At 36.2% G+C, this 26,974-nt stretch overlaps 3 pseudogenes across 3 annotated transcripts; 1 reads left to right on the forward strand and 2 right to left on the reverse strand.

Moving 5' to 3' along the window:
- The first annotated feature begins 9,857 nt into the window (after positions 1-9,857).
- Positions 9,858-10,894, forward strand: LOC311187907 (putative P2Y purinoceptor 10; annotated as a pseudogene). Its single transcript has one exon. The product of its transcript is annotated as a putative P2Y purinoceptor 10 (transcript).
- Positions 10,895-12,595: 1,701 nt separating this feature from the next.
- Positions 12,596-20,045, reverse strand: LOC311187576 (glyceraldehyde-3-phosphate dehydrogenase-like; annotated as a pseudogene). The gene is made up of 2 exons: positions 19,954-20,045; positions 12,596-13,518 (listed from the first exon to the last, which is right to left on the reverse strand). The product of its transcript is annotated as a glyceraldehyde-3-phosphate dehydrogenase-like (transcript).
- An 89-nt stretch (positions 20,046-20,134) lies between these two features.
- Positions 20,135-21,676, reverse strand: LOC311187577 (aldehyde dehydrogenase, mitochondrial-like; annotated as a pseudogene). The gene has a single exon. The product of its transcript is annotated as an aldehyde dehydrogenase, mitochondrial-like (transcript).
- Positions 21,677-26,974: the final 5,298 nt, after the last annotated feature.

Here is a 26,974-nt window from a genome sequence, read left to right on the forward strand (position 1 = left end):
CTATACTACAAAGCCATAATCATCAAAACTGCATGGTATTGGAACAAGAACAGACATACAGACCAATGGAATCGAATAGAAAATCCAGAAATAAACCCACAGATTTATGGTCAACTAATCTTTGACAAAGGAGCAAAGACTATGCATTGGAGCAAAGAAAGTTTGTTCAATAAATGGTGCTGGGAAAACTGGGTCGCTACATGCAAAAGAATGAAGCTTGACCACTACCTCACACCATACACAAAAATCAACTCAAAATGGATTAAAGAACTAAACATAAGACCTGAAACCATAAAATACATAGAAGGAAATATAGGCAAAACACTACGGGATTTGCACATCAAAGACATCTTTACAGACACATCACCCAAAGCAGTGATAGTGAAGGCAAAGATAAACAGCTGGGACTACATCAAATTAAAGAGCTTCTGCACAGCAAAAGAGACAATAACAAAAACAAAGAGAAACCCCACCAACTGGGAGAACATTTTTTGCACCCAACACTAATGATAAAGGACTGATAACAAAAATCTGCAAAGAGCTGATGAGACTCAGCAACAACAAAGAAAATAATCCAGTCAAAAAATGGGCAGAAGAGCTAAAAAGAAACTTCTCTGAAGAGGAAATGCAAATGGCCAACAGACATATGAAAAAATGTTCAACATCACTTGTAATCAGGGAAATGAAAATCAAAACTACCATGAGATACCATCTTACACCAGTGAGAATGGCACATATTAAAAAAACTACCAACAACAAATGTTGGCGAGGGTGTGGAGAAAAAGGAACTCTTCTGCACTGTTGGTGGGAGTGCAAACTGGTCCAACCACTATGGAGAGCTGTGTGGAGATTTCTGGACCTACTAAACATAGAGCTTCCATATGATCCAGCAATTCCACTCCTAGGTATTTACCCAAAGGACACAGAAACATCAATTCCAAAGAGCACCTGCACCCCTATGTTTATAGCAGCACTGTTTACAATAGCTAAGCTTTGGAAACAGCCCAAATGCCCAAAAATAGATGACTGGATCAAGAAGATGTGGTACATATACACCATGGAATATTACTCAGCATTCAAAAAAGATAAACACATGCAATTTGCAGCAACATGGATGGCGTTGGAAGGGATCATGCTCAGCGAAATAAGCCAAAAACAAAAAGAAAAATACCGGATGGTCTCACTCATAGCAGGAATCTAGAAAACTTAATTAAGGGACCAGGAAAATGAATATAAGAAAGTGTAAATCAAAATCAACAAAAAACTATGAACCAGAGACACTTTTTGAGGGGTGGGGGGCGGGAGGGGAGGGATTGGGGTCACAATGGGGCGTTTGCAATTGTATGGGGAATATAAAAATAAAATTTATTATTTAAAAAAAATAATAAAAGTGACTTTAACACCTCTAAAAAAAAAAAAGAAATACAATATGACTCAGCAATCCAACTCTTGGGCATTTATCCAAAGAACCTGAAATCATCAACTTGAATAATTTTATATTCTACAATGCTATATCTATATATATCTATACATGCACACATATCTATATATCTATATATTAAAATATTTAGGACATAGAAACGAGCTAAGTGCCCACTGTTAGAGGATGGGATCAAGCCCTGGTATATTCATACAATGAAATATTTTTTAGCTATAAGGAAAGATAAAATGTTGCCATTTAAAGCAAAATGGGAGGAGTGTGAGGAAATTCTGTGAGTAAAGCAAATCAGAATGACAAAGACAAATAATGAATATTTACATAGCAAATGATTGAACAAATCAAAATACAAAAACTAGTGGACACTAATATACAAAGTGAGGTTTCTGGCATTAAGAAGAAAAGAGGAGAGTCAAAGAGTTTTATATATTGGGCCTCCCCTGGTGGCGCAGGCAGTTGAGCGCAGCGCTGTGAACCTGTCCGCAGCCTCTGCAACACCGGTTTGATCCCAGCCTGCCGGAGATGGTCCCACATGGTGAGCAGACCTCTCTCCGGTCTCGTCCACTGCTCCCCTCAGCAGTGTATTTTGTCAGCCTGTCTGTTCTGTTCCCTGCTATGTCTCTAGTGAATCCTCTCACCCTCCCGCATATCTGGCCTGTACTCAGGTTCTTGTATAAATAAATAAATAAATCTTAAAAACAAACAAACAGACTGTAAATTAAGGGATGGTGATGGGGTAAACACAGAATGTATTTAATGTTTACTATATTGTTAAAAAAAAAAAAGCCTTACAATTACAAATGACCACATAGACCTTTGCCTAAAAAAATCAATTTGCCTAGGAAAAGATGCATTTAGAAAAATAAAAAATGCTAGAGAGTAAAACAGTGGCATGAGTAAGAAAATTGGACCCAGAGTTAGTGTTAATGTGACCTTGGTTTAGGTATTGAATCTCACTCTGTTTCCAAATCGTTACCTGAAAAATCAGCATAATTATAGTTATACCTCATGGGATGCTGTGATAATTAGACATCCATGAAAAGTGCTTTGCCGTACAAAGAACCTCAATGTTGTTCATTTTTAAAAACAAACAAATATATGTGAGTGTATATGTGTATATACATGCACACATATCTATATATTATATATATTATATATACATATATACAGGAAGATCATAAAAACATCTTATCAATGCCATCTCTTCATACCACAGAAACACAACTCATTTGCTCCAAGCCTTGTCCTGCACCTGGCTTTAGGAGAGTTCCTAGAACACCTTCTTCTCATCATGGAGGCATCCAGGTGAAGGAGAAAGATTATTAGAGGCAGAAGCAGTATTCTAGTCACATTTCAAAGTTTAAATGAACAATGAGGCTCTTTATCCCCAGAAAAGCTGCTTTACTCTTTTTATGCCTGTGCCTCACTAAGTGAGATAATGCACTGGTGAAACAAACATGAAGATTTAAATGATTTAAAAAAAAATTTTTCTTAGGTAGAATTTTCCATTTCTGGGACCAATGAGTTGGGCCCTACATAATCAGGCAACTGATAGTTCTTGTTACTAACATTTCTGAAGAAGTAATGCTCTGTAACTATCTCTACTGGCTCAGTCCCCAGGAGGAAATACGAAACTCGTCAACAGCCAAAGTAACAAGATAGTGGTGAGAATATTCTGTTCTAAAGTGGGTTTTTTTGTTGTGGTTATCTGAAACCAGCAGCTGTCTCTAGCAAGCATTACCAGGCAGAGAAACATTAATGTCCTACCGTTGGAGAAAAGAGGATGTGGTCTCCAGTGCAGATGGATTGCCCTCTACCTAAAATTCCTTTGCAGAGTTCGTATTTCAAGAATGGTTAAAAACTATTGAAAAGTATGACAATTTTAAAGGCCAGAATCCATAGAAAACATAGTCCAACTATAGGACATTGAGGGGAAACTGGGAAAATCCTAGGAAGTCTGTAACCAAGCCATGGATGTTTGCAGTAGCATTTACAGAGTGAGATTTTTCTGCCTGCTATGGGTGTGGCCTATATTTTAGTGGAGGTAGGGGAGATGTTTCTCAAGGGACATGATCCACATGCTAGGCACAATAGCAAATAATCTACTAGCTGGAAGTAATTGTGTAAGTAAAAAGTTTGACCATTTCTGTATAGTTATATAGGTGTTAATCACAGTAGCTTCCTTCCTTAAAAGATTGCCATGTGGTTTAAATGATATAATCTATGTAAAGTGCCTAGCACATGATAAATGATTGGTAAATTTGTTATCAGTTACTAATGCCATGTGGTATAAGTTGCTAGATACTTCAGAAATTCCAAGAAAGTTGAAATCAATATTGACTAGAGAAGTCAGGGGTAGTTTCCTGGAACTTGAACTGGGCTTTGAAAAGTTTTATATTTCATGTTTTGTGATTCAAAAGAAATGCATAATATGCATAAAATGCATATTATTAAAATAATAACAATACTTGTTGGAATATTACTATGTTTCAGATACAAACATTGCATATATTACCTTACCTCTTTGTATACAACCCAGATATACATTATATGGTGGAAGAATTTGGATCAGATAAATCAGGAAATGTAACTCAGGCAGAGGCCTGGATTCAAATTCATATCTGTCTAACTCCAAAGCCTGTAGCCTGAACCAATACGCCATGCTGACTCTTAGGGGGAAAAAAATCCAGAAAGCTGAATTAAAAACATATAGATATAAGGTGAAAATAATTTAAATATGTAGTTATGGAAGAAAATTTATAAACTTCTCCAATGTTTAAGGCGAAAAGAACATTAGAAATGTATTTTTCCTTTTAAAATTGAAAATCGGCTGTAACTCCAAAAAGTGCTTGCCAGTTAGGTTTTGAAACCTAATAAAAAGTGTTGAAGATAAATGCATCTTTTTTTTTTTAAATATTTATTTATTTATTTATACAAGCACTGGGCACAGTCAGAAACGCGGGAGGGTGAGAGAATTCACCGAGCCAGAGCGGGGAGCAGAACAGGCAGAAGGACCGAAGTACACTGCTGAGGGGAGCAGCCGGCGGCAGGAGAGGTCTGCGCCCTGTGGGACCCTCCTCCGGTGGCCGGGGAGCAGCCGGGGATCGAAACGGCTCAGTAGAGGCTGCGGGCAGCTTCGCAAACCAGCGCTCAACCGCTGCGCCACCGGGGAGGCCCGATAAATGCATCTTTGGCTGTAATTGAACTTACATTTTTCATGTTTCTTATGCCAAAGCAGAGTAAAGTATCCTCAGATGACATACTTTACTTTTCTAAAACACATGTTTTGTCTTTTAGGAGTTTTGGGTTTTTGAAAATGTTCGTAAATGCCATAAACAGTGGTTTTTCTGAAAATTAGTAGTGATTTTTTTAAATTGAATCAGTTGGATATGAAAGATTCAGTAATAAATTTAATTAGGCTTTTCTCAAAGATCCATTGCAAAAACAAATGTATTAAAAGCTCAACTTTTTAATTGTAGGATTGGGACAGCTTCAGAAGATTCTTTAAAAACATAGAATCCTGATTGATTTCTCTACACAATGCAATTTATTTTTTTGTCATTGCTTTGGTTTTGTTTTACGAACATTTTTTCTCCTACCTGGTCAAGAAAGAAGAAATAATAGAATGTAGATAGTCTAGGTTATACTATACAGTTATGAAAGTTAAGCCATAGCTTTTCTGTGACTTTTTCTGTGTCTAGTGACTTTTTCTGTGTCTTTTTTTTCCTAGTGTCTTTTTTTTCCTGTGTCTTTCTTTCTAGTGACTTTTTCTGTGTCTAGTGAGAATCACATCCTAGATCATAGAGGGTCTACTCAATGGTAGAAGGAACAAGGGATGTGAAATCTCCCTTATAAGAGAACTAATCCCCTAATAACCTAGTTAGTCCCCAAAAGTCTTCACCACCAAATACCATTAGATTGGGTAATAGATTTTGGCCTGTGGATTTGGGAAGCAAATAAACATTTGAGCATTCTGTCTGTAGCATTAATTAAATGATTCATAATATTCCTGAGGAGAAAATATACTGGCTTCTCAGAAAAGCAATCTTTGTTGGTATAAACATTGTGTTAGCACAGTGTCTTTCAACGTGTGATCACTGGATCATATGGGAACTTATTGGAAATGTAAATTTGGGGGTGCTGCCAATCAGAAACTGTGTATGGGGCAGCCCTCCAGATGATTCTGAGGCAAATTGGAGTTTGAGAATCGTGTGTTAAAGTGGGGATAATAATTTTTGTCTGCGGTGATTTGTGACTAGGAAGAGGAAGTTACTTTGAGGTAGGCCTTAACAAACAAGACAGAATTATCTATACCATACTTCTTCCTCTAGCTAAAAATAATTTTATATACTTGGAAAGAGATTTGATATCATGATGTTATGGGAAAGAATATTAACTTCAGAATTTCACATTAGAATGCTTTCCTGTAGGATAATTTGGCATCACATCAAAAGCCTAACAATTCATTTTTAAGAATTTGTTCAAAGAAAATAGTTGCTGAAGTGAGCATACAAGATGGATATACAAGAATGTTTATCAAGGTATTGTTCTTATATTAAAAAAATGGGAATCTGATTCAATGTCTGCTCATTAAATAAATTGTGGTAAATAATCCTGATGGAATTCTAAGTATTTTTGAAATGATTATTTAGTTGTCTATTTTTTGATAAGAGACTATATAATAACTATGATTAATACAAACCATAATTATAAGAAACCATGCATATTTGAGTCAACTTTGGTTAAAATACATGTACATGTATTCATTTATAGGTCTATCCACATAGAAAAAAAGGCTAAACAACAAAATGTTAACAATGGAAATATTGGTTATAGATATGTATTTTTTATGGTTTACTTTTGCTTATCTGTATTTCATAATGTGAAACTCTATTCTTTATGTGAAGAAATAATGTAAGTTTGAAAACAATCTAACCTGAGATTTTAAGCACAATCGTATCATTAGAGAATAGAAATACTTATTCTGCTTTTTTAAAAACACTGTATCTGTACTAGAATATTTGGAAAGAACTAATCCTTCTTGCTATAACAGTTCATTCTCAAGAGTATGTTCTAAAATCTGGCACTGGTTTGTCTCTGAAAGTTTCTATTATTATTAAATTACAAAAGCATTTTTTCCTTCCTTTAAAAAAATTACTTATTTTTGGGCTAACAGGGTTTACAACATTGTATATGATTTGGGGACACAGGTTCACACCTCTTCATAAGAGTATTATAGCACCATGCCTGCGCTGAAAACACCCATTGTCTTCTTAGAAGTTCCCGGAAAAGTGAAAAAATGCTCTGCCGTAAGAAGCAAGAGATCTTGATTCATCCTTTGCAACTAATTTCCTGTGTGAATTTAAAAAAGTTTAGTCCTCTGGTTTTAGCCTGGTTTCTTCATATATAAAATGTGGCAGGAGCAGAAGAGCATGGTGGCCTTTAATAGTTATAATATACCACCAATATACGCAGTTAGAGTCCAAACTACAGAGAACTTTAGGAGGAAGTATGGAGGCTGAAAAAAAATTAAACTCAAACTCCCTAATTCTTCATGATGTTAGAAGGATGCTGTTGATACTTCCTTTAGTATGCCTTTTCCCTTAATAGATTTTTTTCTTAATACAATTTTAAAATAAATTAAGTGTTAAATATCAAAAAAATATTTGCAAGTTGGTATGCTTATGACACCTGGTGGTCAAGTCAAATATCACGGTTGCATTATAATCCCCCTGATACTCATTGCCTTCCTCTGAATGAGATATTCCCCCACCCCCATTCATCTATTTATCATGTATTTCAGTCACTCAACAAACATTTAGTGCATTCTTAATGTGTCCAAAACACTTTATTAGATACTTTATTATGGAGGAAAGGAAGAAGTGAGAGAATGGGTTTTTGAGTTGTTATTAAGAGCAAAATAGACTTTTTGGAAAGGCAAGCCACCACAGTATGCTAGGTGTGTTAAGTTAACTCTCCCTAAAGAAAATGATCAAAATTATGCATACTATGGGTTGTAGCAGTGACCTGTTGTTAGGAAAAGTTAGGGAAGTCTTCTTAGAGAAAGTGAGCTTTGCCTTTCTTAGGGTCTCTGTTTTTTATTACTAATTACATTACATTACTAGTGTTTTATTTTTGTATAAGATTGCCATGAAGAATTGAATGAGATTGTATATAAAATATACCTTGTCCAAAATAGGCATTCGATGACTGTTAACTATTATTATAACAAAACCAAAAATGATCAGGGAAGTCTTTATGTATATTAACTATTTCATTAATTTTATTTCAAGAATAATCCTGGTTCAAACTTACATTTTTAAATTTAGACTGAGTAAGTATACACAGTACAAGTGCAATTATTTTAGTTAGTTCAGTGGACAAGTAAGAAAGCATCAAGGAAAGATAGTTTGCTAGACTAACTTGTATATTCAGTGAAATAGTCAACTCACTAAAAAATTCAAAGTAGTTGTTTACTTGAATCAGTTGGTTGTTTGATTGCAATGAACTAGCAGTTAATAAATGCAGTCTATCTGAGAACTTCATCTACTCAGTGCAAAGACATCAAATATGTTGTTTGGAACTGTATGAACTATGTATGGGTTGATTGAATTTTTACCCTTTTCAATTGATAGTCAATAGGTACTGTTTTAGATCTTATAATGTTTTCAATCATTAGTGTTAAGATTGCCTCTCATTTTCCCTTAAATTACATAAAATGTAAAGCAAACTGTCTTTACAAAAAATAAGAAGTACAAGGGAGTAGTAAAATGCCAGCTACTCTTTTGTTTCTACAATGTGATATATCAGCCACATTTCATAAAAATATCAAACTTTTGGGGTAATTTAACTAATTATCAAGGGTAAAACAAATTGCACTTTGGTGGCTTTGTCTAAAAGCAATCATATTCTTTTTTATTTAAAAACCATCACTACATTTAATTATATATTTCATTTTAACTGTCTCTTTAAAAAGCATTTTGGCACATATCTAGTTACAATATTTTCAATTGTTCTCTTTTTTAAAAGCCGCTTTCATTGATTTGCCATTTGTTTACGAAACTATATGATTTCAGGTGTGTAGCTTTATACCTTGACATGTGTATGTGCTTCTTTCACCTACCATCAAAGTTCTAATGTTATTACACTATCAAACTGATTCATTCTTCCCTTTGTTCTCAACATCCTTTGTCTCTCGTAACCACCATATTTTTCTCAGACTAAGAGTTATTTTTATTGCATTTTACCAATTTGTTTTCTTTGGTTATTTATGTTCCACATATGAGTGATACCACCTGGTAATTAACTTTCATTTCCCCATTTATTTTGTTTAGCAAAATTACCTCAAGATCCATCCATGTCACAAAAAGCAGAAGTTCATCCAAAGTATACTATTCTGATCCAAAAGAAGGCAGAGAGTGAGGACCACAGCATATTAGGAGTTAATATTTAACCTGTGTAAAGGAAGTTTTAAGAAAGAACAGGACTGCCATTTACAGATATTAGAAGAGTTTGATATGTAACAGAGAGTAGATGTTATTTTATTTGGCTGGGGGCACACAGAACCAGATTGCAATGAAGGGATAGAGATTTTGACTCACTGGACACAAGGGCTTTCTCACAATTATGATTGCTAAAAATGTAACCATCCACATTAATATTTTTTTCTGTCCTAAGAGCTGAAGTAGTGATAACTCATTTTGCTGCATCTCTCGTGAGATAAGCTCTACTGCACATATTCTGGTAGAGGCTTAAATGGTTGCAAGGATAAGCTCAAAACGTAAATGTCTAAGCTACCATGATTTTATTGGTAAAAAGACATTTAAAGTTACAGAAGCTTCTAGAAAGTGCTATGATAATAAGTAGGACTAATTTTGCTCTTAGTCAAATTCTGAAGGAAGCAGTGGTTATCTGGGTTACATCATCTGTCCCAAGCCCCTATCCCAAGCCCTACCCCAGGCTCTTACCACATGTTTCATTCCCAAAGGTTCGTAGACTCACCTCAGCAGTCGTCTAATCCTTGATAACATTGAAGTTGAAAACTGATATAAATGATTCTATCTCTCAGGGTTGATGACAGGTAACTCAGTTTGCTTGTTGGTTATACCTGTAAGTCTATTCCGGACCACTAAGGGGAAAATCTGACAGACTGTTGCCAAAATAGTGATCTTTTTGTTTCCTGTAAATAACTTTTATAGTACTGTCATCCATTTGTAGATTGGCGTGATATTTCTTTTAGTTTTCATAGAAAAGACCTGTTGAAGTTATGAAAGCTCATACTTGAATACTTCTTAGTAGGAAACAAAGATATTTGTATACCCAAATATGGACTGGCATGCTTTGACTCTAATTTTACTTTATTTTCTGCAGAAAGCATTACTCTGATGCTTTCCTTAAGGAAGGAACCTACATCCTCAAAATGAGAATTAACAGCACAAACAGTACAAAAGCAAAGTGCACTGATCTTCAAATGCCATTCCAGTACACTCTTTATGCAACCACCTACATCCTCACTTTCATCCCCGGACTTCAGGCCAACAGTGCAGCCTTGTGGGTTCTGTGTCGCTTCATCAGCAAGAAAAATAAAGCCATTATTTTCATGATCAACCTCTCTGTGACTGACCTTGTTCACGTGCTGTCTTTACCCCTCCGGATTTACTACTACATCACCCACCACTGGCCTTTCCAGAGGACCCTTTGCCTGCTATGCTTCTACCTGAAGTATCTCAACATGTACACCAGTGTTTGCTTCCTGACGTGTATCAGCCTTCAGAGGTGCTTTTTTCTCCTCAAACCCTTCAAGGCCAGAGACTGGAAACGCAGGTATGATGTGGCAATCAGTGCTGCCATCTGGGTCATCGTGGGGACTGCCGTTTGCCACTTCCATTTCTAAGAAGTTTGGGATTATGCAACAACACTGAATCCTGCTTTGTTGATTTAGGGCTTCAACACATTAGCATGGCTTCCGCTATTAGCCTGGTAACTGTTGCTGAACTTGGGGGATTTGTATTATCTGCTGTAACTATCACATATTGCACAGGGAAAATAAGGAAATCTTTACAGGAATTCCAAGGTCCCTTTAAGAATACTCAGAAGAGAAAAAAGCCTTTGTGGATGGCCCTGATGTGTGCAGTGGTGTTCATTGTGTTTTACCCCTTACCACCTCAACTTCCCATTCTGTATAATGATGAAGCAAGGTGTCTTTTTGAACTGTTCCTTAATTAAGAGCACTCTGCTTCCACATCATTTCCCTGTGTCTTGCAAGTCTGAACTGCTGTCTTGATCTAGTTCTATATTATTTTATGGCCTCAGAATTCCATGATAGATTTTCGGAACATGATGGCTTCGTTCTTCCATCATGTGTGAGATGTAAAGATAATGCTTCAGAAAATCATCGCAGAAAAGATGATTTTCAAACTCTCTCTCGAATTTTTGGATAATTCCAAGACAATGTAATCAATTAATTATCTAAAATAATCTACATACTAATCAATTTAGCTTTGTCCCCTTGGGGATTTCTCTTTAAAATTAGTGTTCTTGACTACCATAAGAAAACATCACCTCTTTCTGTAATTCACAAAACGATCTTTCTGAAAGAATTGTGTATGTCTACATTTTCTCTCCAAGTGAAAACATATTATTCTATGGAACATATGAGAAAACATATTTCTTTATAGCAAGTGAAGAGCAACAGAATGACTTGCACACCTATTCTCACCCTCTCCTGCAAGAAAGAAAATTGAAATTGAAAACAGGTAGACATAGGTGAACTTTCCAAATATTTAAAAATGTACAGGAGAACAATATCCCAGATTTATTTAGAAAATATATACTACTTGAGAAAAATAGACTCAAGGGGAAAGTATATTTTAGACTGCTGTTTTCTGTAGAAATGATCAGGTAGCTACTGAAGTACTCACATATTTTAAAATATGTGTACATTTTATGCACAAATATTTTTGAATTTAAATTCTTTCCTGTTAACTTAAGCAGTTAGCTTTAAACAAGGGAATATAGTGTATAAAATAAGCATTAACCCACATTCAGAGAACCAGGATCTTAATTCAGTTGCATCCCTGATAAGCCGTATAAACTTGGACAAGTTACTTTTCTCTCAGTTCCAGTTTTATTGTCTGTCCATAATGGGGTATAGACTAGATAATCTCAAATGAAGCATACTTTTTGGAAAGTGCTTTCTAGACACTAAAGCACTTTACTAATGTTTGTTATTATTGGTATTAGTATTGTTATTATTTAAAGAACTTAGCTCTGGCATTTTAATGTATTCTTTTCAGGATTACTGAGGGTCATTATAAACATCAGTTATTGTACTTTTTATATTTGCTTCTTTCAGAGCTATGGGTATCTCTAGCATTGCTGTACATACACTAAAATGGCTCTATTAATTTTTAGTTCATATATATTTAATTGTATTTGTGTTTCTTTCTTCACCTTTTTAGGCTCTGTTACTTTTTGCCATTGTCATTGGACCTGTCTAATGACATCCCTATCATTTCAATTACTTTTTTCTAATACTTTGTGGCTTTGAAAACATACTAATCAAGTTAGATATACCCATTTACATTTAACAAAAATAGTAAAATCTGCTTATTTTATTTTACTTGGAGAGGGTGTATGTTGAAAAGGGAAAATATCTAAAGTGTATGCTTTTTAGGTTATGAATTTTATGACATTTATTTTGGTTATTGTTATTGAGGACTGTTTTGCATCCTTCCAGGTCCTACCATTTGTGTTTGGATAACTGAGGTTGCCAGATATTTGAGTTTTGTATAGCCAAGGTATAACTAGCTATTTTATGTCACCTAAATTTTCTTTGAATACAAATATTGTCACTTTACTATATATGTAGTATATATACATGTACTATAATATGTATGTATATAGAAGTATATACATATATAAATACATGCACATAATACAATACATATAATTAAATTTCCAAAATCATTACTTGTTCCAAGAAATAGTATATTCGCTTATTCATTAGGGGTACAGTATACTTTATTGATGTACATGACAAAGGAGGGATTCCCAAGCTCCTCCCCTTCTCCAGGGGTTCTGGGATGGAACAGGGGGAAAGTCAGGAGATCTTGATTGAGCTGAATGAGTGTGGGAAGTACTTCCCCTCTGTATCTCTTATAATTTCACTGAAGCCATTTGGACCATTAGGTCCACCACCTTGTTCCAAGAGATAAGCTTGACAAAGTGGTCATTGAGGGCAATGCCAGGCCTAGGATCAAAGGTGGAGGAGTAGGTGTCAATGCTAAAGTTGCAGAAGACAACCTGATCCTCACTGTAATGCAGATACTTTTGAGGGAGTCCTGTAATACGTGTTGCACAACTTTCTTGATGTCATCATATTTTGCAAATTTATCCAGGCGATAGGTCTGATCCACCACTAACACATTGGGGGTGGGAACATGGGAGGTCATGCCAATGAGATTCCTGTTCAGTTCAAGTATGATCTTGCCCACAGTCTTGGTGGCACCAGAAGAAGTGGGGATGATATTCTGGACAACCCCTCAGTCATCATGCTAGTTTTCCAGACAGGTCATCTACCATCTTCTGGGTATTAGTGATTATATGGTCCTGAGTCCCTCCATGATGACAGAGCTGTCATGGATGGCATTGGTCAGGGGACCCAAGCAGTTGTATGTTCAGGAAACATTGCTAACAATCTTGAAAGAGTTCTCATACTTCTCATGGGTCACTCCCATCCCATATATGGGGGCATCAGCAGAAGGGGCATAGATGATGGCCCTTTGGTTGCAACTTTCAAGCGAACCTCAATATTCTCCAAGGTAGTGAAGACAACATATTCAGAATGAGCGTTGCCCCATTTGATGTTGGTGTAATCTCACTCCTGGAAGGTGAAGATGAATTTTTGATTGGTGACAAACTTCCCATTCTTAGCATTGACTGTGCCATTGAACTTGCCATGGATAGAACATGTAGACCATGGAACTGAGGTCAATGAAGGGGTCATTGATAGCAACAATGTCCACTTTGCCAGAATTAAAGCCCTGGTAATAACCAGGCACCCAATACAGCCAAATCCACTCACTCAGGCCTTCACTATCATGCCTCAAGTACAGTGTAAGAAGAGGCAGTTGACTGTTGAATGGAGAGAAGAAGAGAGTCAATAAATAGTATATTTAAAACTACTTTTATCACTCTTAAGAGATTATTTTCCATTTTTTATAATGCTCTTCAAGAAAATATCTGCTCACTCTGGCTATTGCTACCTTTCTCTTTAAGAGCACCTGGGAAAAATTCCCCTATGAATGTGAAGCCTTGTTTGAGATTTTTTTCTAACTTGGGCTACTGTTACAATAAATAATGAACATTATCCAAAGAGCTAGAGAATCACAGAAAACAGACTAGTTTACCAACAATTTTAAAGTTGTCAGAATTCCCCCAGAAAGCTTCAATTTACTTATAATTTGAGAGGAGGTACTATATGCAGTCACCTTGGTCCAGCATTTTTAGGGTCAGGTATATTGTCAACCCCACTTCCCTACTCTACATTCCCCAAAATACTGGCGTGTAGGAGCTCCAAGAATGACAAGTTTGAGTGTAACTGATTGATAATACTTAGATGGAGTTTAGTTCTATCTAGTACTGTATCTTTTCTTTTTTTTTTTTGTAACTGTGATATTGAACAAAGCACCTTTCCATTCTGATGCCATTTCCTCATCTGCAGTATGGTGATAATAGTCTCTGTCCTTTCTACTCAAAGGATTTTTGTAAAGATCCAATACAAAAGAGTTAGAAGGCAGGGTTGGAGGTGGAACTCATTCCCGATGGCTACCAGGCAGGAGTAAGGTGAGCCAAGGAAGGGAATGTTTCATGTTTTTTGGTTTTGTTACTTTGTTTTGTTATTTGGTAGTCCTTTGAGTTCTTACAAATTTCAGATGTTGAAAACATTCCCTGTGCACGGGATTTGCTATTATATTGTTCATTAGGATGTGTTGTGGCTGCGCTTAGACATCATTTGTTTACTGATAGGATTAAAAGTTCATATGATTTTGGAGTAGGAAGAATTTTCTTGGTGACTTTAGGATGCTGGTTCCATTGTGGCTATAATTATGCAAAGCAAAGAATCCAGGAAAGAACTGCCAGAGAAGAAATCAAAAACAAGATTTTTATATGACAGTACACACCTTAAGTCTGAAATAAATCAAACTAATGGTAATGTTAAGCAGCAGCTGAGCAATCTGGGGCATAAAAAACCCAAATACAACTGAAGTCAGCATGGACAAAGCCTAGAATAACTATCCAAAACTTTTTATGTACCATAAAGCCTTCAATCAAGTAAATAAATATGTGTAAATTGTATTTTATTTATCTACTGCCAATATATTATATAGTATGTTTTTTAAAAAAGGAAAGAATAAGAAATGCAAATGAGAATTATTTTTAAACTATAATTATTAAAATATAAAGACATAGGAAGAGGTAGTATTAAGCAAGGAATCAGTGAAAGGAAATATATCCCCTCCATAAAACCATAACAACACAGAGGCTATTATTAAAATATTTTAAATAACTTATTAGTCTCATAGAAAATATGAAGATTTGAAGTAGTTTAAGAGTCAAGGCAATAATGACTAAGGACACTGAGGGTAACAGAAGGAACTGTGTACCCCATCTTGAGTTATTTAGGGAGTTATCATTAGGGCTAAGGATCTCTAAAGAATTCTAATATCAAAGATTAGCCTTAGGGAAACAATAAACATGCACTACAACATGGTGTTTCCTATGGATGAATTCTGCAGATGGAAATCAGGATTCCAGCACTTTGGGAAGGAATGAACTTGAAACAATTCCAGAGGAACCTACAGTTTTAAAGGGGAAAACTGAGGGCAGGAATAGGTTATCTACAGCATTGTTTGGGCATGAATTGATTTGTTGAAGAACATTAAAAAGTTCAAATTACTTCTTTTTTAAAGATTTAGTTATTTATTTATACAAGAACCGGGGTACAGGCCAGATGAGCGGGAGGGTGAGAGGATTCATCAGAGACTGAGTGGGGAACAGAACAGGCAGACTGATGAAATACACTTCTGAGGGGAGCAGTGGGCGAGACAGGAGAGGTCTGCTGCGCCATGTGGGACCCACGCTGACCGGCCAGGATCGAACCAGCACTGCAGAGGCTGGGGACAGCTTCACAGCGCTGCACTCAACTGTCTGCGCCACCAGGGGAGGCCCTCAAAGTACTTCTTTTATTAAATGCTATTCTATGATTCCTAGCCTCACTAAACATATTGGATAATCAAATCTACAAATATGAAATATGAAAAAATGAAAGTTGACTGAAGAAACTTTGACCACATTTCTTTCTGCTTTTGCTCATATTGTTTCCCCAGCATGTACGTCACTTCTCCTCCCCTCCATCTGTCCAAAATTACAAATTATTTAAGATTCAGCTTAAATTCTTCTTTGCTATAAAGCTGTATCATCTCCTGTACACAGTAAAGTCGTTGAGGTTACACATCTAGGACAATGCAGTATGTTGTACTTTACAGCATATTGAAATTGAGCCCAATTTCTTATAGGGATATTAATAATCTCACAGTTACTATTTCTCTCAGCCTTATGCAAAAAATAAGTGTTCAATAATTTATTGACTTAGAAGAAAATATACAGTGATTATTTAGATATCTAAAAGACTAGTCCCATATAAAGCTGATATTGATAAATGTTACAAGGTTTATGTTCTCATTTCCTCTGCTTTTAACAGAGGGAATGAGACAATCACTAGGATATAAGGACCTTAAAAATGATTTCTTTGCTCCCCCAACTTTATTGAGGAAAAAAGTGTACAGTGTGATTATTTGATATACATATGCAATGAAACATATCGCATTAGAGTCACTGTATCTGGGCAGATTAGTTGAATTTGTTGAAAACAAGTGGTGATAAAGTATGGCTGGCTCTCAGTTAAGTAGGGGACCATATTCCATTAGACTGACATTTGTAGTTCTGTAAAATATGTTTGTAAGTTGTATATTAAACATATATGTGGAATCTAAATAAATAAAGAAAATATCACAAAAAATTGTAAGACTGACTCTTGAAAGCAAACCATAGATCTGAGACACTCAGGAGGAGAGTTGGGTAGAATGTGGTTGAGGACTGTGGGCACTTTGGTGATGGAAAAACAATGGTGACTGTACCTAAGGGGAGAAATCCTATATTATGGAAAAAAAATAAGGATCTTAAAGAAATAAAAATAAATATAAAAAATTTCAAAATATTTGGGAAAGGTTAATTGCTTTTTTTCTTTGATGTTGTGGTTGTTGCTTTAACAAAGGGTAATTAATGCTTTCTTTTCTGGAAGTGGAGCTGTGAAAGAGTAGGTGCAAAATGAAGATAAATATCTCACAAGGTCAGTTACTCTTCCCCTCTACCAACTATATCCTGAATTGTATCTTTTATTTCCAGTGAATTCAATAAAGTGTTGGTAAAATTAGACATTTGTGAATTTCACTGAAGATGTTTATAATGCCACCTTTGCGAGCTTTCACTAATAGCCAGGAAATCTGTTCTTGCCCTCACTTCCACTCTAGTTCCAGTTCTAATGTGGCATTCTGTATTTACTCCCTCTTCTTGGGATCATTTTTCTCCTTGGTCTCATATTACTTTCATGGGTTTGTTTTGTCTGGAGATCAATAAGCTACTAGCTAGATAACGTTCTAAGCTCTAGCATTTGTGCAGAGGATTGTGTTAAGTGAATTAAGTCAGAAGGAGAAAGAGAGATAACAGATGATTTCACTCACATGTGCAATATAGGGAAACAACACAATGGACCTGATAAAACTAAATCAACAGAAATCCTAGAATTGTGACTGTGGAATTGAGGCTACTGGAAGGAAATGTGGAGATAGGAACAAAGGAGGTTATGGGGCCCAATGATCTACTATAAAGTAGTAAGCATGGTTTGGTGGTGGGTGTGGTGTGGTAACATACATACATCTGAGGAGGTGTGAACCTATTCCCCTAAATCACATACAATATTATGAACCAATGTTACCTCAATAATTACAAATATTTTCTAAATTATAAAGAAAATATAACCACCTATATTCCAACACTGATAATTAAATCACTTTAAATTTCTGACCTATTTTTTAAAATTTATTTAACTGAAGTAACATTGATTTGCAACGCTATATATGATTTAGTGTTAAAGGATCACACTCTTCAGGTGTATGTTACCACACCACACCCACCACCAAGAAACCCATAGTCTGAATTTATTTTATATTAATTAGATTTATGAATACATGAATACTAAAAAATTAAAATTTTAAATAGAAATGAAATAATCATGACCTCCATTCTGTATCCTAATCCTCTGATGTTATACCTGCTGGCAACCATGATTATCAGTTTATTTGTATTTTTAGTTCTATTATTCAAGAAATATTTTATAATTTAAAAACAATCTAAATACAAAGTGAGGGCCTCCCCTGGTGGCACAGCGGTTGAGCGCTGGGCTGTGAAGCTGCCCGCAGCCTCTGCAGCGCAGGTTCGATCCCTGGCCACCTGCGAGGGTCCCACATGGCGCGCAGACCTCTCCTGTCGCCCGCTGCTCCCCTCAGCAGTGTATTTCGTCAGTCTGCCTGCTCTGCTCCCCGCTCTGGCTCTGGTGAATCCTCTCACCCTCCCATGCTTCTGACTGTACCCAGTGCTTGTATAAATAAATAAAGAAATCTTAAAAAAAAAAAGATGTGTTACATATAAACAATGGAATACTATTAAAAAAATACAAAGTGAAAACAAGAATACAAATGAAATAAAGTTGGAAAAGATGTTAGAAAGAGAGATGGAAGGATGGGAACTGGAATGAAGGAATGAGGGAAGGAAAGGAAGAAGAAAGAATGAAAGAGAAATTCACTATAATAAAGTTGTAGAAAGAAATAACTTCCCCAGATCTCCCTACACCATACCTTGGGCCCAAACTAAACTTAAGTCAGCAAAATGGCAATAATTACCTCCAAAGAGAACTCAAATTACTTACAGTATGCCAGGTCTGGGTTCTGTCCTATTTTCAGTTTCCTCTCTGGTCCTGACTTTGTTATGATAATTATGTGAAAAGAACCCACCACAGAGGAAAGAGCACTGTCCTGGAAGGTCAGAGACCCAAGATCCATCTAGTTCATGTTCTGTTGCTCAATTCCTGTGGCCTGAATCAAAGCATTAGCCCTTGCCAGACTTCAGTTTCCTCTTATGTCAAATGAGAAAGATGAACACTTCATGGTCTCTCTGATCCTTTCCAGTTCTCTTCCATATAGTGGCTCTGAAAAGGAATGTCAGATGTTCTCAGAAAAGTCAAGACACAATGATACAAGTGTGTGTAGCATGGGGAAGTAGTAAATCTTGAGGGCAGATGAGAGAAAACTCTACAGAAATTTATATCAAAGAAACAAAGACTAAAGGATGCTATGTCTTACATCTGTTGATACTATAGTCAGCCCACCCTCTCCTTCATTCTCCACTTATGTGACCTCAAGTAGAACATAAGAAGCGGTACCATAGCCAGGGGACAAATAGTGAGAGGCAACTAGGGAACAAAATCAAATCCAGTTAAACTGGGAGTAGGAAATATCTATTACTTTTTTTCTTCTTTTTCCAGAAATTTCTCTTTAAAATGGCTTCATACAGGGCCTCCCCGGTGGCGCAGCGGTTGAGCGCTGGGTTGCGAAGCTGCCCGCGCCTCTGCGGTGCCGGTTCGGTCCCCGGCTGCTCCCCGGCCACCGGAGGAGGGTCCCACATGGCGCGCAGACCTCTCCTGCCGCCCGCTGCTCCCCTCAGCAGTGTACTTCGGTCCTTCTGCCTGCTCTGCTCCCAGCTCTGGCTCTGGTGAATTCTCTCACCCTCCCGTGCTTCTGACTGTACCCAGTGCATGTATAAACAAAACAAACAAACAAATAAACAAATAAATAAATAAAAACATGCCTCTATAAAAAATAATAATAAAATGGCTCCATACATATGAAGGGTGTTATTCTATACCCCTACATTATCATGTACAGTGTTATAAGCCATTGTTAAATAAATTAAAAAATAAATAAATAAATAAATAAATAAAATGGCTTCCAAACATTAATGCAAAATTCAGGCTGTGAAACAAAGTACATACTGCAATTTCATTTTGTTCATAAAGGTATGGGAAGAAAACATACCAGAGTCCTAATAGTGGCTATCTCAGAACAAAAATATTTTCTTTTCTCTTCTGTTTTATATTATTTATTTATTTATTGAAGAGCAGCATTGATTTTTAATGAGTTTTAGTACAGAATACAAAGCAAAGCAGCTGTTGCCTCCAGGTTAGTAGAAATGTAAGCAATAGCTTGTTCTTTCCTCTTAAAGTTACAAAAGTGTGTCAGATGGACAGGTTGAGGTATTTTAATCTGTCTTTGAAACCCCTCCCCCAAAGGCACTATATATATAGTTGAAGTTTAGAGGTTTTTTCAAATACTCTTTACCTCACACATGCCCTATCTGTCATTTCAAATACTGGGACTTTCTTCATCCAAGAGAGTTTGAGGAAGAATTTCTCTTTTGAGACTTTTAGCATATAAGGGCCTTTTTTCTTGGTGTGGATGCTAATCTCATTGACCTTTCTGCCACAGGATGAGTAGGGAAACTTTTGTTAGTGGTTCTTTATTAGTTCTGAGGGCCTTTGATGGTGACGGTTTTCACTTCTGTGTATACACACAGGCTGTACTCCTCCAGCTCTCAGCCATTCCCAGACAGTTTGTAGCTAGCAAATGGTGGCTGGGCCCCAAACACATCATGGCAGTTGACCTACAGAGTTCCCACCTTGTGGGCCTGGGACAGACAACTTGGCCTTGTCCAAGTTCTTTGTGAAGATGGTGGCAACCAGCCCTTTCTTGGGATTGTTGGCTCTCCCGACAACTCTTCTATGGTGTTGAACTTCAGGCATCAGTGGCCCACAGATCTCCTCTTTTGCCATGATCATGCATATGATCTGCATATCTTCATTCAGCAAAGTGCTGAATGAAGTCGCCAAGTCAGCAACAGCTCCTCCTCCAAACAGCAGCTTTGTCCACTCTTCCTTTCTGGATTTGATATAGGGAAGGACCTTGTAAATCTGAGTTTCTTCCACCTGTAGTCTCTGCTCCCTTCCCCACCACCCAAGACCTGGCCTGGGTGACACTATGCTCCACAACTCACCTGGACAAGGTCCAGGAGCCCTCACAGCAGCATGGCCCTCACTGACAAAAGGGCGATGTGAGCCCAGCCCATGTCTGCATCCAACATGATGTAGGGGCTCTTTCCCCCACAGCTCCAGGATCACCTGCTTATGGTCACTGTTCCTGGAAGCAACCTGGATCAGGCTGCCAACCTCAGTGGAGCCTGTGAAAGCCACTTTGTGGGGCCAAAGCTGTGGCCCCAAAGCCGTGGGGCCAAATCCAGGAATAATACTGACCTCGCTAGGAGGAAGCAAGCTTCTTTAATCAAGTTGGTCAAATAGAGGGCGGTTAGTGGAGTCTGTCCTGCCACCTTCATCACAACTACATTCCTTGCTGCCAAGGCGGCCCCAGTTTCCCGGCCTGGATCAGGAGCAGGAAGTTCCACCCACTGATCTTTCCACCACACCACTCCACAAGCTCATGGTGGGTCTTACTGAAGAAGTCCCCGTCCATGGCAATGGTTTTCCCATGGCACTTATCAGCCCAGCCAGCCTTATACCACAGATATTTGAAGACTATGTCCAAATCCACCAGGTAGGAGATGATGTAGGGCTTGCCATTGTCCAGAGTCTCCAAGGCAACCTGATAGGCCGGGTCCCGCTCAGTCAGATCCGCCAGGCGGTGAATGCAGCAGCCGGCTCTTCTCAGACGCGTCTATGTGACAACAGGTGGAAACCAGATGGAAGGCAGCCCGTGCAGCCTTCACTGCTCCTCAGTCCATAACTTCCTTGTCCTTTTTAGCCTGCAGATAACTTCCCCAGGGCATGGGATGGATTGACCATGGGGAACATTTTCTTGTGGAGGGCTTCGTGCCACTCATTATCTGTGAAGATCTGGATGTAGAAGACCTTGGGCTGCTGGTTGGGGCTGCCACTGCCTGGGTGGTGGCAGCCGACAGGAAGTGGTGGCCCAAGCGGGACCCACAGCTGTGGGGAAGGCAGCAATGGGAGTGGGCCTGTGGAGCAGCATGCAGCTGGGGTATGCAGAGCATTCTTTTCTATGTTTTTATACATTTTCTAAATTATTTTACTATAACCTTCCTAATGGAATCATCACTCCCTTCTTGGTCCTTAGAACCCATTCTTCATTGAAGCATCAGAAAATCCATTTCTAGTTATATGAATCAGGTCATGCACATATGGTGCTTAAAAGACACCAGTGGATTCTGATCACACTGTTAAAACAAGCCCAACTTTTCACCACAGTCAGAAAATTCTACATCAGTCTGTCTCTTACTTTCAGAATATAGTATCCTATAATTATCCTTTACTAGCCAACCTAAATAAGTTACATTTTCCTTGAATTTCTGATTAAGTAAAGATATGTATTATTTTCCATTATGACAAACAGCAAAGAGGTTGCAATGCTAGCAAGGCTGTGTAAGAAGAACTACAAAGTTCCACTATTTCTTTATTATGCTTTGTATACTCAAATCACACTGAAAAGAAAAGTGATTATTTGAATGGGATAATATGACTATATCTGTTAAGAAAACCTCTCTCTGCAGAAAACACAGATATCATTGCCTACAAGTTGGTTGGTTTAATGTGACTACTGCAAAGGGCACTTGTTTCGATCAAGGACAGAAATAATTCCGCCTCTTGCTTTCCAGACAAGACGCTTTACCACTGAAAATGATATAAGGCTTGTTTCAATAAAATATCCCAGCAAGTTAATATTTTTCTTTCATAGTATTTCCTTCTGTTCTTGCAATTCTGCACAGCTAAGACTATGTCCCATACCAGAAGGCCTTTCATTTTACGTAAATCATTTGAGATATGAATTAAAAGGGTGGGTATATTGGGGTGGAACTTATGATTTTTCTGCCTCATATTCATATGGTTCTTCATGTTCATACGATTATGCTATTAGTTTTTCTGATTATTTATTGTGACAGTTACATTGCTAGGTATTTAAAAAGTTTACCACATTTTATCCTCACATCAGCTTTTAAGAGAAAGAATTGGGGATCAGAAAGTGTTAAGTGGCTTGCCAATTGTGACACAGTAAATTATTGACAAGAATGGAGTGTAAAATTAATTAAGTTTGTTGACTTCAGAGCCTGTAGGTTTGGTCATAAAAAATATTTGCAAAGGGGATTTCTCAGTATCTCTGATGTGAACAGACACTGACAGTCCTTCTCTGTACAGTGATGTCTTCAAATAATGAATACACGGAAGGAAGAAAAAAGACCTCTCTTTGACAGAAAAAAAAAATGAGTGGAAATGACTTTTTAATATCAGCATATCTAACAAATTAATACCTTGAAAACTACTAATTACAACATTTATCTTGCATTCTATAATCAGCTGTCATATCAAGTGCGCTCAGCAACTTCCTCTACATTTACCAGAATAGTTCATTTATGGCCTACACCAGGGGAGACTTTATGCTTATTGAATTACAGTATGAATTCAACAATGTCATAGAACATATGTTTTAAAGTGTTATTTTCTTTTTAACTTCCCCTATCACAATGTTTATTTTATGGTAGCATCTCTCTATATGGAAGAAAGTCCTCGGGGTTGGGTGTTGAGTACCATGAGGGTTAGGTCCCTGGCTGGAGATCAAACTCAGGCCACAGTAGTGATAGTGCTAAGACTTAACCTCTAGGCCACCAGGGAGTCCCTGTTGCTCTTTTTATATCCTCAATCTCCATAGTTTTCTTACTTAGAGCTTTAATTTCAACTTTCTGTTCATTGTTTTTATTTCTCAGTATATTTTTCCCTCTACTGCCTTAATTTTCTTATAACCACTTTGATGTCTGTATCTCATAGAGATGCAAGGATGGTTTAATATACATAAATAAATTCATGTAATATGTAGTAACAAAAAGAAAGATAAAAATAATATGATAATATGAGCAGAAGTAGGCAACATATTTGGTAAGATTCATCACACATTTATGATAACAAATGCTAAACAAGATGGGAACCAATGTCAATGTAATAATAAAGGATGTATATTATAAACCAACAGCTTATATTATGCTTAATGGTGAAAATTAAAGCTTTCTCTTTAACATTACAAACAAGCAAAGGATTTCCATTGTCAACACTTCAGTTTAATTTTGTATTAGTGCCTTTGGCCAAATCTAACAGGGAAAAATAAGAAATAAAGGGGATTCATGTTGGAAAAGAAGTGAAATTATTACTATTTGCAGGCGATATTATATATAAAGAATCTGAAAGATGCCATCAAAAATGTATTAGAAACAATAGATGAATACAATACAGTGACAGGTCACAAAATCAACATATAAAAATCCATAACTTAATTTTTTTTTCTTTTTAAGTTAGCGTTGTCAAGAAGACATGGGTTAAGCAATCTTGTTAAGATATGATATGGGGCTTACTTGGAAATTACTTTTCAAACCATTAATAAATTTTACTAATGCTTCTAACTCTGCATATGTGTTTAGAATGTTTAGAAAACATTGAAATCATTGATTTGGCTTTTTCTTTTTTCTTTTCTTTTTTTTTTTTTTGGTCATTGTTTCTTGATTTTAAATGCCTGCAAAAGGAAAGGAATATACCTGTTTTATTCAAAATCTTATCTCCCATGTACCTTATGTTACACATAACAGGTAACCAAAATATATTGAAGAAGTGAATTATTTTTTAATGATCCATTATTAAATAAGACAGACTTCTACATGATACTGTTTTATTTGTGTATTTATTCTTATTTTCTTACCACTTATGTCTTTTTTTTCTTATTCCCACCACCAAACCACCCTACCCATACCCCACTGGCCTCCCTCTCCCATTCCCTCCATCCTTTGTCCTATTACCTCTGGTAACCATTATCTTTTTTTGCCTAGTTCAAACTTTCATTTCTTCCATTGTTTGTGTTTAATTGTTTTTTTTTGTGTGTGTATTCATATTCTGCAGATTAATGAGACCATCCAAAATCTGTCATTTCACGTTGTGACTGATTTCATTCAACATTATTACCTCAAAAAACATGACAAAGTAGCTATGACCATACAATGGGTGAAGGACAGTCTCAAACAAATGCTGCTGGGAAAATTGGAAAACTACACATAAAGAAATGAGAACAGATCATTTGTTAACCCCATACACAAAAATAAACTGCAAATGGATTCAAGATTTATGTATAAGACTTGGAACAATATAATCCATAGAAGAAACATTAATGATACATTCCATGACATGAATGATAAAGAGGTTTTATGATGAATTCACCCTTGTGGCAAAGAAAATTAAAAGAAAATAAACAATTTATTACCTCAAGTTAAAAAATTATATTCAGCAAAAGAAAATACAAGAAGATTAAAAAGGCGCCCTATTGAATGGGAGAAAATATTCATGTAATATATAACTTAATAAGGGATAATAACCAAGACATATTAAAAACATGCAATTCAACAAAAATCAAACACCTAATTAATAAATGGACATCATATATGAACAGGCAATTAAACAAAGAGGATATACAGAAGTCCAACAGATATGAAAAAAAAATCACCATTGCTTCCAAAAAGAGAAATACAGGTTAAAATCACAATGAGATTCCATTCATATCTTTGAGAATGGCACATATTAAAAAGATTTCCAAAAATTGTATTGGAGAGGATGCAGAGAAATGGGAACTCTATTACATAATTGTTGGTAATGTAAACTGGTGTAAACATTATGGAAAGCAATCTGGATTTACCTTAAAAATAGAACAATGGAATTACATTGTGCAAAAATGAAAAATTATGTAAGAATTATATAAAATAAAATAATTCATTAAAAAATAAATAAAATATTTCTTCATTCAAAAAAAATCTAACAATGGAAATACCTTATTATCCAGCAATCCTACTGTGGCATATAGTCAAATAATATGAAATCATTAAAACAAAAACTTCTATGTCCCTCAATGTCCACAGCAGCATTATTTACAATAGATAGGACATAAGAGCAGCCTAAATATCCATTAAGGGATGATAGAATCAAGAAGAAGTGTTATATTCACACAATGGAGTACTACATATCCCATAAGAAAAGAGGAAATACAACCATCTTCAAAAAAATGGTAGGAGTCTGAGAAAATTTTGTGAAATAAAACAAGTTGGAATAATAGAAACAAATATTGAACATTTACATAGAAGAAAATTTGATAACAAAACACTTTCAAAGCCATTGGAAATCAATAAACACCATAAGAGCTATAAGTTTAAGAAAGAGGAGGGAGAGAAAGGGACAAAAAGGTATAAGGGATGTTGGTGGGGGAAAAAAGAAAAAAAAATACCAGAAAACAAATAAAATTTAAAGTGAAAAAGACAAGATAAAAAATCATATTATTAATATTTAAAATAATAGAGTAACATTCTCCTCAAAATATTACAAAGTGGAAATCCAGACTTTTTCATTTAATAGTCATTGACTGTATTGTCTTGTCTCATAAGGCAAAATTAATTCCGATAAAGCCTGAAAAAAGAGGACAGACATAACTAGCCATATGGTGGGTGGGAGGATTAAAAGTAGGGCAAGAAGAAAAAAATAAAAATACATCCATCAGATAATCCAGCAATTCTACTTCTAGGCATCTACAAGAAGAATGCAACAACACTAATTTGAAGGGATATATGCACTTGTATGTTCAGTGCAACAGTATTTACAATAGCTAAGTTATGAAAACCACTTATGTGCCCAATGACAGATGAATGAATTGAGAAGATATGTTATATATACACAATAGACTACGACTCAGATACAAAAAAAAAGAAGAAATCATGCCATTTACAAGAACGTGGATGGAACTAGAGGGAATTAAGTGAAATAAGAGAAAAATTTTGAATGATTTTACTGATACATGGAATTAGATAATGGAAAGGAACAGACAAAACTAAATCAAAACAAACCCTAGAAATCGGACTGTAGAATTGAGGCTACCAAGGGTGGGGTTGAAGAACAAATTGGGGTGAAGGCCCAATGGATTATGATGGAGGGTGATGGGTGCTTTGGTCGTGAATGTGGAGTGGTAACATACATGTGAAGAGGAGTGACCTGTGCCTTTAAATCATATACAGTTTTGTAAACCTACATTACCTCTGTAAAAAATAATACAATAATGATTATAAATCTAAAATTAAATCAATTATTACATAATTTTCGTGTATACAGAATGATAATTTTACATCTGTATATACTACATTATGATTGCCACCCAAAGTCTTGTTTTGTTCACCACCATACAATTGATTCCTTTGTCCAATTTGCTCATGACCTTCACCTTTCCCATCTGGTAATTACCAGTTTGTTCTAATATCTAAGAA

Source organism: Talpa europaea (assembly GCF_964194135.1).
Source record: "Talpa europaea genome assembly, chromosome: X".
In the NCBI taxonomy this organism is placed as follows: domain Eukaryota; kingdom Metazoa; phylum Chordata; class Mammalia; order Eulipotyphla; family Talpidae; genus Talpa; species Talpa europaea.